A 13,190-nucleotide genomic window follows, 5' to 3' on the forward strand; every position below is an offset into this window, starting at 1 on the left:
TTCAGTGTACATTCATGGTAATTACAGGAATTCGTACATGGGCCTCTTTTTATGGTACTTCTTAAGTGCTTGTTATACATTAAGCACTGTTCTAACTGCTGGGGACTGTTTTACCACCTAAATATAGTACATCAAGATCCTCATCAGACTCAACATCTGGCAGCCATTACCAACCAATGGTATTTATTGAACACTTTGTGCGAGAGCTTGGAAGAATGCAGTACAGCGGAATTGGTAGACACGTTCCCTTCTCTTAATGAGCTTCCTGACACATTCGACTTCTCTAAGATGTTTACCACTAGCCTTACTCATAAGGCTGGTAAGGACCATGTTTGACTCCTTTCTTAAAGACAGGTTTGAGTAACAATAACTTTCAATGAGAGCTTGCTCTATGCAGAACATTGTACAAAACGCTTTGAATCATTAAAGCAAAATTTTGAGTTTTATGGACTGTAATCTCTCCTGAAAAATTGCTGCCCACCCAAAAGTTGCCATTCTATGTCAGGATCTATGGTGTTTTTTGGAAATCCACCACTGCAGACAATAGATAGAGTCTTGGTGAATCGATTCTCGGCTGTCAGTCTGCCGCAGCTGGCGACTTGGATACTAGTGTCAGAGTACATGGCCAGGCCCCCGGGGGACCTCTTCCAACTCAGAAGGCTTCAAACAGTAAGAGAAATATTGATTCCTTGACTCAGGAGTCATTACTGCCGAGAGGTGTGTGTATCTAGAACAAAGTCAACAAGACACAGATGGCGATGAACTGCTTTTCTGAATCAGCAAAAAGCTTCTGACAACAGTCGGCCCAGAAGCCAGAGATTTGTATCAGCCTACCCAACTTGGAGGCAAGCACATGTGGGCAACGTGGATGATACAAAGAATCAGATTCTAACGTTGAATTCTAGCTAATAGGCGGCACACTTTTCAATGACAACGAAGAAAACCGAGAAGTGGAAAACTAATGACGAAAGGCAGTATAGCCTTAATTGATTGGGTTATGGGTTGTGGGGTCATGGGGACACTGAATCACAGGTAAACAGAGGATGCCAGAACAGTTGTAATAGCAGTCTTTATTATGGATTTGAGGCCTGAATTTACCACATATTAGATTGAGAGCTCCTTGAAGGCAGGAATCCCACTTGCTGCTATTGTTTTATTTTCCTGACTGCTTATTTAGTGCCATGAATCCCTATTTTTACAGATGAGAAAACTGAGGCACAAAGAAGTAAAGTGACTCGCCCAAAGTCATACAGAATGCTATCAGCAGAGCTGGGATTAGTACCCGATTCTTCTGACCCAGGCCTGTGCTCTTTCCCCTGTGCCATGCTGCTAGAAGTAATATTTGAAATACACACTGAAGTGTAAACTCAAAAAATAGAAATATTGCTGGACTGCTGGGAGATGACTGCAGTATCTAGACCAAACTTATCAGTGAGTATCTAATGGGTGCAGATCCCTATACTGAGTAGGATCAATAAAAACGATCACTCCTGAAAGGAGTTTACAGTCTAATGGATGTAATGTACTGATGGAGCATGATGCCCAGCTGATGTAAACCCCACCCAGCATTATGTCCTATTGCTACAGAGAATCCAATTCTCTCGGCCCTCTCCCAGGGGTCATTCCGGTGTCACTCTCCCCTGCTCTGTGCCATTTTTCAACCATTTGCATCTGGAACTTGTCACCGCACATTTTCTATTTCCCTTCTGCACCAGAACTTTCAATTAATCGATCAGTTGTATTTATTGAGCACCTACTGTTGGCCCAGCATTGTAATAATAAAGATAATGATAATAATAATAATAATAATAACTGTGTTATTTGTTTAATACTTTGTGCTAAGCATTGTACTAAGTGCTGGGGTGGATACAAGCAAATAGGGCTGGACAACATTCACTGTCCCACATGGGGCTCAGAGTCTCAATCCCCATTTTACAGATTAGGTAACTGTACTGAGCACTTGGAAGAGTACAATATAACCATATAGCAGAGTTGGTGGATACATTCCCTGCCCATAGTGAACTTATGGTCTAGAGGGGGAGACAGACATTAATATGAATAAATAAATTATGGATATGTACATAGTGCTGTGGGGCTCTGAGGGGGGGTGAATAAAGGGAACATTTCAAGGTGATGCAGAAGGGATTGGGAGAAGAGGAAAGGAGGGCTTAATCATGGAAGACCTCCCGTCTGATATGAAGAAGGAGGGTATTCCAGGGCAGGGGCAGGACTTGGGCGAGGTCAAGGTACAGTGAGTAGGTTGATATTACAGGAGCTAAGCGTGCGAGCTTAATGCCTCCATAGATTTTGTGGATGGTCACTCTTATTGAAATCACTGACACTGAAACACCGCAGAGGTCTCCCCTTAGCTGCCAAAGTTGTGAGAGCCCTGCCCTCTGCTTCTGGCAACAACAGAAGTCTTCACCAAAGCTGTTTGAGGTTGCAGAAGCCCTCTTTGCATCCACCTGAGCAGACCTTCTTCCAGTCCCGTGAAGACACAAAAAAACCCTCTGCCCCCCCCACCCCCCCACCCTACCTCCTTCCCCTCCCCCAGCACTTGTCAATATGTTTGTACAGATTTATTACTCTATTTATTTTACTTGTACATATTTACTATTCTATTTATTTTGTTAATGATGTGCATATTGCTTTAATTCTATTTGTTCTGACAATTTGTTTTTGTTTTGTTGTCTGTCTCCCCCTTCTAGACTGTGAGCCCGTTATTAGGTAGAACCATCTCTATATGTTGCCGACTTGTATGTCCCAAGCGCTTAGTACAGTGCTCTGCACACAATAAGTGCTCAATAAATACGATTGAATGAATGAATGCTGTGGCAACAAAACACTGAGCCACCTCCCCAGTTCCCTCATGCTCTCACCACCCCGTTATTTATTTATTTATTTATTTATTTATTTATTCATTTATTTATTTTTGAGGTGCTTATTAAGTACTTACTGTTTGCCAGGCACTGTACCAAGTTCTGGTCTGGATACCAGAAAACCAGAATGGACCCAGTCCCTGTCCACACATGGGGCTCACAGTCTAAATTGGAGGGAGAGGATTTAATCCCCATTTTGCAGGTGAGACAAATGTGACACAGATGTTACGTTACTTTTCTAAAGTCACCCAGCAGATAATTGATGGAGCAGAGACTCGAACCCAGGTCCTCTGACTCCGAGGCCCACTAAGTTCTGTGCCTTGTGATTTATGCATATATCCATAATTTACGTAGCTCTGTGGAAAGATCCCGGGCTTGGAAGTCAGAGTTCATGGGTTCAAATCCCGGCTCTGCCACTTGTCAGCTGTGTGACTTTGGGCAAGTCACTTAACTTCCCTGTGCCTCAGTTAGTTATATCATCTGAAAAATGGGGATTTAGACTGTGAGCCCCCCGTGGAACAACCTGGTCACCTTGCATCCTCCCCAGTGCTTAGAACAGTGCTGTGCACATAGTAAGCACTTAACAAATGTCATCATTATTATCAATTTATTAATTTTAATATCTGTGTCCATCTCTAGTCTGAATGCTTCTTATTGACAAGAAACATATCTACCAACTCTGTTATACTGTATTCTCCCAAGCACTTAGTTCAGTGTCTGCATGTTTTAGGTGCACAATAAATGTGATTGATTGACCAGAGACCGGGACAGACAGAGTAGGAGACAGGTAATAGCTGAGGCTGTGGAAATGGCCCATCTCACCATTTGTTTTTCAATCCCAACTGGGGCTTGGAAGCGGGGAAGGGGGAGGTGGTGGAGCCAGAAGTGCTGAGAGCCACAGCTGTTGTTATGAATGGTGTTCCCATAATTAATTCAATTTTGCAGTGCAGGGGTGGGGACCTCAAAGGAGGGAATCAGATTTAAGGGACAGGAGCGTAGAAGCATGGTGTGGCGTAATGGATAGAGCACGGTCCTGGAAATCAAAAGGTAATGAGTTCTAATCCCAGCTATATTGCGTGTCTGCTGCATGGGCAAGTCACTGAACGTCTCTGTGCCTCAGTTACCTTATTTGTAAAATATGGATTGCGACTGTGAGCCGCATGTGGGACAGAGACTGTGTTCAACCTGATTTGCTTGTATCCACTTCAGTGCTTAGTACGGTGCCTGGCATATACTAAAAAATTAGTGAGTACTCTAATAATAATAGGGAAGTTCCCTGGAATATGGGAGAAGTAAACAAGGTAAAGGATTTACATCTCTCTTACTGACGACACAACTTCTCCAAGGGGACTTCCGTGACTAAGCCCTCTTTTCCTTGTCTTCAGCTCCCTTTTGTGTCACCCTAACTGACTCCCTTCATTCATCCCCCCTTCCCAGCCCCAAAGCTCTTACGTACATATCCATAATATATTCATATAAATACAGCGCTTAGAACAGTGTTTTGCACATAATAAGCACTTAACTAATGCCATCATCATTATTATTATATAAATGTCTGCCTCTCCCGCTAGACTGTAAACTTGTTCTGGGCAGGGAATGTGACTGTTATATTGTTGTATCGTACTCTTAGTAAGTGCTGCATATATATGATTGACCACAGCATGGTTTTAATCAATCAATCATGTGTTTCAAGCCAACATATTATCAAGTGCTTACTGTGTGCAGAGCACTGTACTAAGTACATTCCCTGACCACAGTGAGCTTAGGAACCTCATCAGTAAGTTAAGGCAAGTTCTGGAACAGATCCTAACAAATTGTAAGTCAGTCTTTGGAAAAACATTAAGTCCAGATGTTTGCAATACAGCTATATTTTCAAGGAACATGGCTGTATCGTGGGGTACTCCAGTATGTTTATTTGGAATGCCTAATGCAAGCCATAAAATGATAAAGGAATCTATTAATCCCGAGGGACCGTTGATGTGTCGGAATTATCCCCGAGCCTCTAAAGAACAATCAGAGTTTTATTACTTTGTTAGGCTGCCTGTTTATTTTCCCCTATTTAAAAAACATTACCCCTAATGATTCGGGATTTGTCTCTTCCTTCCTGATAATTAAGCCCCACATACGGCTATAGATATAATGATGAATTAAAATTTGGATGTTAATGTTGAGCACAGATTCATGGTGATATTAAAACTCCCCTAAGGAATATTAGGATTTTTTTTTGAAATTTATCTAACTTGCTTTTTGGCGATTGAGCTATTTTAAACAAAGATGTTCAGTCTTTGCCTAGCCCAATGTAGACAACATATACTCAATTCTTCATATATCCTTGAGGGCAGGAATCATGTTCTCTCTTGCTTTGTACTTTCCAAAGTGCTTTAATGCAGGACTCGGCCCTTAAGGGCTTTATATGTGACATAGATGAGGATAATTTCTGTTTTCTCTTTTTTTCTTCATTTTTGGTCTAGGGTTTTCTTTCTCAGTTATCATCCTCCTTTGAAATTGTACTCCTCTAGGTTTTGACTACATCTCGACTTATCTCTGGTTCTACAGTGCTTGGCATATAGTAAGCGCCTAACAAACGCCATTATTATTATTATTATTATGTGGGTGTGCTTGTGTGTGTGTGTGTGTGTGTGTAGTTATGTGACATTCTGTATGGCTGTGTTCCTCCATGCTTAAAAATATTTTTTTGCTGCGTGGATGCATTTCCTTCTTGACAGGCCTTATTGATGTTTTGAATACTTCTTGATAGTCTGTACTGTCTTCAGCCCTTCACCCACAGGCTGCCTGGACAGCTGGTCCTGTCTGCTATAGAGTTATCCCACTAACCCCTTATTTTGTCACAATCCTTGAGATTCCTCTTCATAATCCCTCTACCATACTTGTCAGTCAATCAGTCAGTCATATTTATTGGGTGTAGTTTGTCGACTTGCTCCCGGCCCAACATGTTTACTTGCTCTGCCTTCACTCCTAGTATTTTCCTACATATAACCTCCCCACTGTATGATAACTCATCGGGTTCTCTGTCCTGCAGAGGTCTTTCATAATGAGCTCAGACCTTGTGGGCGATCTGTGTTCCACGACTACAAACTTGGTGTTGTCATAATCTCATTCTCCTTTGGAGGTTGAAACTAACACCGAGCTTCAGACAGCATTGACGAGGCCTAGAGCGCTATGGTGGTGTCCATCCTTCTTTTTATATTGTGAGATTGGATTTATCCAGAAGGAACATCCACCTCCTTGGTCAGTTTCCAGCATTATCTACAAACATTACCAGATTGGACGTATCTCATGATACTGTTTGCCAACGATTCTAATAAGAAAAGGATTAGAAAGGGAATCTTTATCTCGGCTTGTTCAGTAGTGTGGAGAAGCAGCATGGCTCAGTGGAAAGAGCACGGGCTTTGGAGTCAGAGGTCATGGGTTCAAATCCCGGCTTCGCCAACTGTCAGCTGTGTGACTTTGGGCAACTCACTTAAATTATCTGTGCCTCAGTTACCTCATCTGTAAAATGGAGATTAAAACTGTGAGCCCCCCGTGGGACAACCTGATCACCTTGGAACGTTTCCAGTACTTAGAACAGTGCTTTGCACATAGTAAGCGCTTAACAAATGCAATTATTATTATATAGGATGGCTACAGAGCATTAAGTGAAGGAATTGTAGCCAAGATCCACAGAAAAGACCACGGGCCTTGAGGAACTTCTCAGTGCTATCCCAATGATAATGTAGTTGCCAGAGCCTGGTTCTGTTGATGGTGTCAAACACTCTTTGAGGTCTATGGAAAAGAAGCACATTATGGAATGATACTTTAGTTCTTTGTATAATCGACTCCTATCAAGGCCCTGTCAGGGCTTTCATACTGAGGACAAGAATCTGCTATTCCACGTCAACCGAGCATGGGCTTGGGAGTTAGAAGAACCTGGATTTAACCCTGGCTCTGCTGTGTGACTTTGGGAGAGTCACTTAACTTCTCTGTGCCTTAGTTACCTCATCTGTAAAATTGTGGTTAACACTGTGAACCCCATCTATAATGGGGACTGTGTCCAACCCGATTTACTTGTATCCACCCCAGTGCTTAGTATACAGCCTGGCACATTCATTCAGTCGTATTTATTGAGCTCTTACTCTGTGCAGAGCACTGTCCTAAGCGCTTGGGAAGTACAAATAGGCAACATATAGAGACGGTCCCTACCCAACATCGGGCTCACAGTCTAGAAGGGGGAGAAAGACAAAAAAAAAAAAACCCAAAACAAGTAGACAGGTGTCAATACCAACAGAATAAATACAATTTTAGCTATATTCACATCATTAATAAACTAAATAGAGCAGTAAATATGTCCAAATATACACAAGTGCTGTGGGTAGGGGAAGGGAGAAGGACAGAGTGGGGAGATGGGGAGGGGAGGAGGAGGAGGAGAGAAAAAAGGGGGAGCTCAGTATGGGAAGGCCTCCCAGAGGAGGTGAGCTCTCAGTTGGGCTTTGAAAGGAGGAAGAGAGCTAGTTTGGCAGATGGGTGGAGGGAGGGCATTCCAGGCCAGAGGTAGGATGTGGGAAAGGCGAGAGCGAGGCACAGTGAGGAAGTTAGCGGAAGAGGAGTGGAGTGTGTGCCCAGTCTGTGCTGTAGAAGGAGAGCAGGGAGGTGAGGTAGGAGGGGAGCAAGGTGATGGAGAGCCTTGAAGCCGAGAGTGAAGAGTTTTTGCTTGATTCGTAGGTTGACAGGCAACCACTGGAGAGTTTTGAGGAGGGGAGTGACATGCCCAGAGCGTTTCTGTACAAAGATAATCCAGGCAGCAGAGTGAAGTATAGACTGAAGCAGGGAGGATGGGAGATCAGAAAGGAGCAGATAATAAATATCATAATGATAATTGGTTTTTGTTCTATGCTTACTATGTGACAAGCTCTCTGCTAAGTGCTGTGGTAGTTACAAGATAATCAGATGGAACACAGTCCCTGTTGAATCCCCTAGAAACTCACAGTCTAAGAGGGAGGAAGATCAGGTAATTAATCCTGGTTTGATAAAGGGGTGATCTGAGGCACAGAAACATTAAGGAACCAGACCTAGATTAGAATCCGGTTATTGTGACTCCTGTCTCCTTGTTCCCCCACCGGGCTACATTTTCACTGTGTTCACAAATCTCCCAGCCTGAAGGATCTTGGGTCAGGGATCAATTTATGTTTCCTCCAGTGCCCTCCAGTCACCTATGTCCTTGACTCCCTCTTCCCTGGGGTGTGATTTTTAAACTTGTCAGGGAAAGAGAGGGGAAGAAGATGTCATTCCAACCAAAACAGAATCTGCTTAGTAAGCTAGTAAAATATGGCTTGGCAAATAGCTATAGTCATCTGTCATTCACCCAGTTTCAATGCTAACAATATCCTCTAATGCACCTACTGCAAATAATAATAATCGTCATAATGATATTTGTTAAGCACTCACTATGTGCCAAGCACTGTTCTAAGCGCAGAAGTAGATGCCATTAATCATCATCATCATCATCAATCGTATTTATTGAGCGCTTACTGTGTGCAGAGCACTGTACTGAGCGCTTGGACACAGGTTGGACACAGTCCCCTTTCCACATGGGGCTCACATTCTTTAATTCCCATTTTACAGATGAGGGAACTGAGGCACAGAGGGGTTCTGTGACTTGCCCAAGGTCACACAGCAGACAGGTGGTAGAGCCAGGATTACAACCCAGGTTCTCTGAAACCCAAGCCTGTGCTGTAGCCACTAGGACATGCCGTTTCCCTAACTACCTTATGTGTCTACACTTAATTCATTCATTCATTCATTCATTCATTCAGTCAGTCAGTCAGTCGTATTTATTGAGAGCTTACTGAGTGCAAAGCACTGTACTAAGCGCTTGGGAAATAAAGTTGGCAACATATAGTTTAGTATCTATTCTTTGAATCAGAGTGCATTGCCAGTGAACATGCAGGGTATGAAATGTTACAGTGCTCTGCACACAGTAAGCGCTCAATAAGTACGACTGAATGAATGAAATACTCACCTTCAAATCGACTTAACCATCCTTGACTGTTACTCCAGTTCCACTGAGACAGTAGCACTTGCTCCCACATTCCCCTTCCCTGAAGTTTCCTCCCACTAGATTATTATCCTTAAGGGCAGGAATTGTCTGTACCAAATATGTGGTAGTGTATTTTCCCAAGGATTTAGTATAGCACTCTGCTCATAGTAAGTGCTCAGTAAATAGTATAGGTTGATGTTCCTGCTGTTTCCCCATTGTAGCCTGTCTTGTCGTATTTGTTTCTACTTTTGTCATCTTAGGCTTTGTGCTAGATTTTGCTTTCTCACCAGTTTTCAAAGTAGAAAAAGCCCATCCTTTTCCACAACCTTCAGGAAGCCACTCTGTCATATTCAACAATAGCTTGTGGAAGGACCAATCTGTCAGGAGCACGGGGTTGAGCACTGTACTGAGCAGTTGGGAGAGTACAGTAGAATTAGTAGTCATTCATTCCGTCATATTTATTGAGCACTTACTATGTACAGAGCTCTGTACTAAGCACTTGGGAGGTACAGTATGAGAATCAACAGACATGTTTCCTTCCTACAATGCAATAAAACTGCTAATAACTAAGAATTGCTGCTTGAGAAGCAGTGCGACTTAATGCTAAGAGCCTGGGCTTGGCTCTGCCGCTTGTTAGCTGTGTCACTTCGGGCAAGTCGCTTAACTTCTCTGTGCCTCAGTTACTTCATATGTAAAATGGGGGTGAAGACTGTGAGAGCCACGTGGAACAACCTGATTACCTTCTAGCTACACTAGCCCACAGACCAGTGCTTGGCACACAGTAAACTTAACATATACCATTATTATTATTATTGTTGTTATTAATAGACAATCTGGCAGAATGAGTGAAGACACAATGGTATCTACTGCTGATCATGGACTGCATTCACTGCAGTGCTGGTTGACAGATCCTTAGAGTCTGAACTTACTAAGTAATAAGGGGACAGAAAAGATGCTGTGCTATGCACATGCCAAAGATTCTCTCCTAATGACATCCACCAATGGATCCAGACTCTCTGTCAACAAAGGTGATTTTGAGAAGGATGGTTCTGTGTTAATCATATTTATGAAGTGTTCACTGTGTGCACAGTATTGTACTAAGTGCTTGGGAAAGTACAATCTAACAGATTTGGTAGACATGTTCCCTCCCCACAATGAGCTTGCAGTCGAGAGGAAGAAAAGCCCCACACTTTCCTGCCAGATTTTAGCAGCAAAATCCCCTGTTTACTGTATGTTCTCAGGATAATACTTGGACTGAAACTTCAGAGAGCTTTAGGGCAATCACCTGAGTAGTAGAATTCATTAATGCCATTCTTTAATTGGATAGGAGGCCTCCCATTGAGCCAAAGGTGTTCTGTCCTATCCCTTTGGGTATTAAGTGGGTTTCTTTCACTGAACTCTCAACCTCTGCTCTGAAAGAGCCAGAGACTTCATTTGCAAATTGAATCAGATTAGCAATTCCAAAACAGCTGATGACTCCTCTCAGCACTTTCCCATTTAGTAACATATTTACCCTTACAATCCAAGCATATGTCATTTTTATAGGAAGGAGTACTTTACCCAAAGATTTTACAAGATGGAGCAGAAATGATATATAATTCTGATGAGAAGTTTTTTTATGGGAGACACTGATGAAAGTTTAAGGCATCCACACCAAAATAATAATTTGTTGTTTCTAATATAGATGGCGAGCATACTGGGGATGTTTTTCACTACTCCTCTATTTGTATTTGAGAAATAATCTCGCATATCTAGCCCCACAAGTACAGTTATATATGTGTAGCTATGTAGCGCATTATTGAAAGAGTTGGTGAATAAAAGAGTATCTTAAATTGATTCAAAGGGCCAAAAATATTTCATTATGATCCTGATTGACAGTTATTATTTCTCTTGAATAAATTCATGCACTCCTATCATAACTAATTATTTTTTGCATTTAACTCTTCATTTTTAAAAAGCCCATATTTTCCCTTTGATGTGCATTTTTCAGCACTAAAAAACTAATACTAATATAAGTTAATGATTTGGGGATGTTGTACCCTGTAATTATTAGTGATTCCAATATCAGCAAAATATTTGTAATTTAGAGTCCAAGGTGCCAAGATGTTGAGGCCCACTATGGGGAGGTGCTAGAAGGGAGATAGTGGGGGAAAAAAAAAAAAAAAAAAAAATATATATATATATATATATATATATATATATATATATATATATATGTGTGTGTGTGTGTGTGTGTGTGTATCATTTTGTAACTAGTGTGTGTGCTCTCTATATGGCCTAGTTGTTCAAATGGGAATTTGTTACCTGTTCTCTAGTTCTAGTTAGGACAATGTCTAGCCCAACTATCTTGACTCTACAAAAGTATTTGGCACTATGTGTTTGGCACATAGTAAACCCTTAATAAACATCATGACTATGAGTGCTATTATTATTTCAAGACTGGAATTTGGTGTGGCAGCAAACTTTCACATCAAACCACTGGAGGCACAACTCGAACATTTTGGTTTTTGGATACCCTGTGTAACAGAGTGTTTACTAGAACCATATGAATTTGGTGAGGATTGGACCACATGTTTAATGTGTCCTGTCCTTCGGGAAAAAAGGCAATCAGGCAAAATTCATGTTTTTTTTTAAAAATCAACTACTATATATATATGTGTGTATATATATATATACACATACACACATACATATGTATATATATATACACATACACACACATACATATGTATATATATATATACATACATACACACACATACATATGTATACTGAATAAACCCTGTTTTTATTGTGTATTGTCTAATGAGGGTTAAAGGAGCCCATCAGACTCATTTTACTGTCAAGAGAGGCTGACACCCTTAGCCTGTCTTCACTCCTCAGCATAACGGGTCTGATTAGAGCCTTCAAAGGTTAGAAGCCTCTACCATAGCTGCCTGCTACGGGCGTGCTTTGGATTTCCAGGCTGGTGCTATGAAACAGCTCCATCCGTCTCTAAGTCCTCAGCCGCTGGCCGGGACTAGCAGCCGTGCACCTTGAGGAACGGCATCCGAGAGCACGGTCAGCATTCAGATGGTTAACGCCGCGCATAACCTCACAAATTAAAGCCGCGGCTTCGGCACATCCATTAGTCTGGAAAGGACCCGATCCCCAAGTGGCTCCGGTGCTTTTCCTAACTCCCTCACGACACGCCAAGCCTCTCTGTGCTTCTTCCCCGGCGCGAGGGGAGAGCCTTTGCTGTTAATCAGGTCAATGATCATCCCTCAGCTCAAGGGATCTGGCAGGAGCCTATCACAGCAGTCACAGGCTCCTCCAGACCGGAGCACATTTGCGGAGAGCCTTGTGTTAAAGAATATTGTTCTGGTGCTCACTTATTCCCGGGTTGGAACCTCTGAGGATTTCAGCTTATCTCTTTCTCTCCCCTTTAGACAGCAAGGAGTTCCACCTAAATAGGAGGAGCACAGCATGCAGCTGCCCGGAGCGTGTTGATTGAAAACTTAGATTGCTCCCAAATCACAGTTGATTTGACCGGTGTCTCAGCTCGATCAAAGGAAAGATTTCAATTAAGGTAAGTGCTGCTTTATCTGGGTGACTGCATCGGACAGAATTTCTGCATTGGAAGTTCTAACTGACTAATCTGACATTCTGCACTGCAGTAAGGCATTGTGCTCCTTTGAGTAAAAGGCTTTAGTTGGGAAGCAAATGTCCCAGAATGGAACTATTGTCTGAGTGGAAGAGGATTTTTGAAGGTGGTTCCTGTGAAAGGCTACATTTCCTGAAATCCAGTCACCTTTTAGATCATGGTGAAATGAATGGAAATATAAAGGGGGAGGTACCTTTTTTTAAAAAAAAATCTTAAAGCAGAGGAATGTGAAGCACTCAGTTAACTTGCCTTTGCTTGAAGTATTTTGTCCGCACTGGGGAAGAATCTGTCAGTCAATTGTATTTAGAGAGTGCTCATTGGGTGCCCAACTAAGCACTTGGGAGAGTCCGACAGAACAGAGGTGGTAGACCTGTTCCCTGCCCACAAGATGCTTACAGTCTTATCTGTTCAAGAGCCCTGTGTTTCATGAGGTGGGGAAAAAGAACCATCCTCAGGGATTGAAGGATTTGTAGGTCTTCCCAGGTAAACCAGGACACTCACTCAAATCAGTGATAGACTGCTGTCATTATTTAGGGAGCAGCATCTGACAGTTTCTTAAGAGCTTCCATTGCAGGCTGGAGAAGTTTCAGAAAAGGGAGAAAAATAAAACCTTTTGCAATGTGAATGTTCAGAA

At 42.2% G+C, this 13,190-nt stretch overlaps 1 protein-coding gene across 1 annotated transcript in view; it reads left to right on the top strand.

Annotated features, from left to right (window-relative positions):
* CDH12 (cadherin 12) overlaps positions 1 to 13,190 on the top strand; it is a 497,253-nt gene that overhangs the window by 268,810 nt on the left and 215,253 nt on the right. Inside the window, exon 3 of the mRNA XM_038770299.1 lies at positions 12,342 to 12,481. The gene's annotated coding sequence lies outside the window, so the exon portion shown is untranslated. The remainder of the gene's footprint in view (positions 1 to 12,341; positions 12,482 to 13,190) is intronic.

This window comes from Tachyglossus aculeatus, chromosome X3 (genome assembly GCF_015852505.1).
Source record: "Tachyglossus aculeatus isolate mTacAcu1 chromosome X3, mTacAcu1.pri, whole genome shotgun sequence".
Classification (NCBI taxonomy): domain Eukaryota; kingdom Metazoa; phylum Chordata; class Mammalia; order Monotremata; family Tachyglossidae; genus Tachyglossus; species Tachyglossus aculeatus.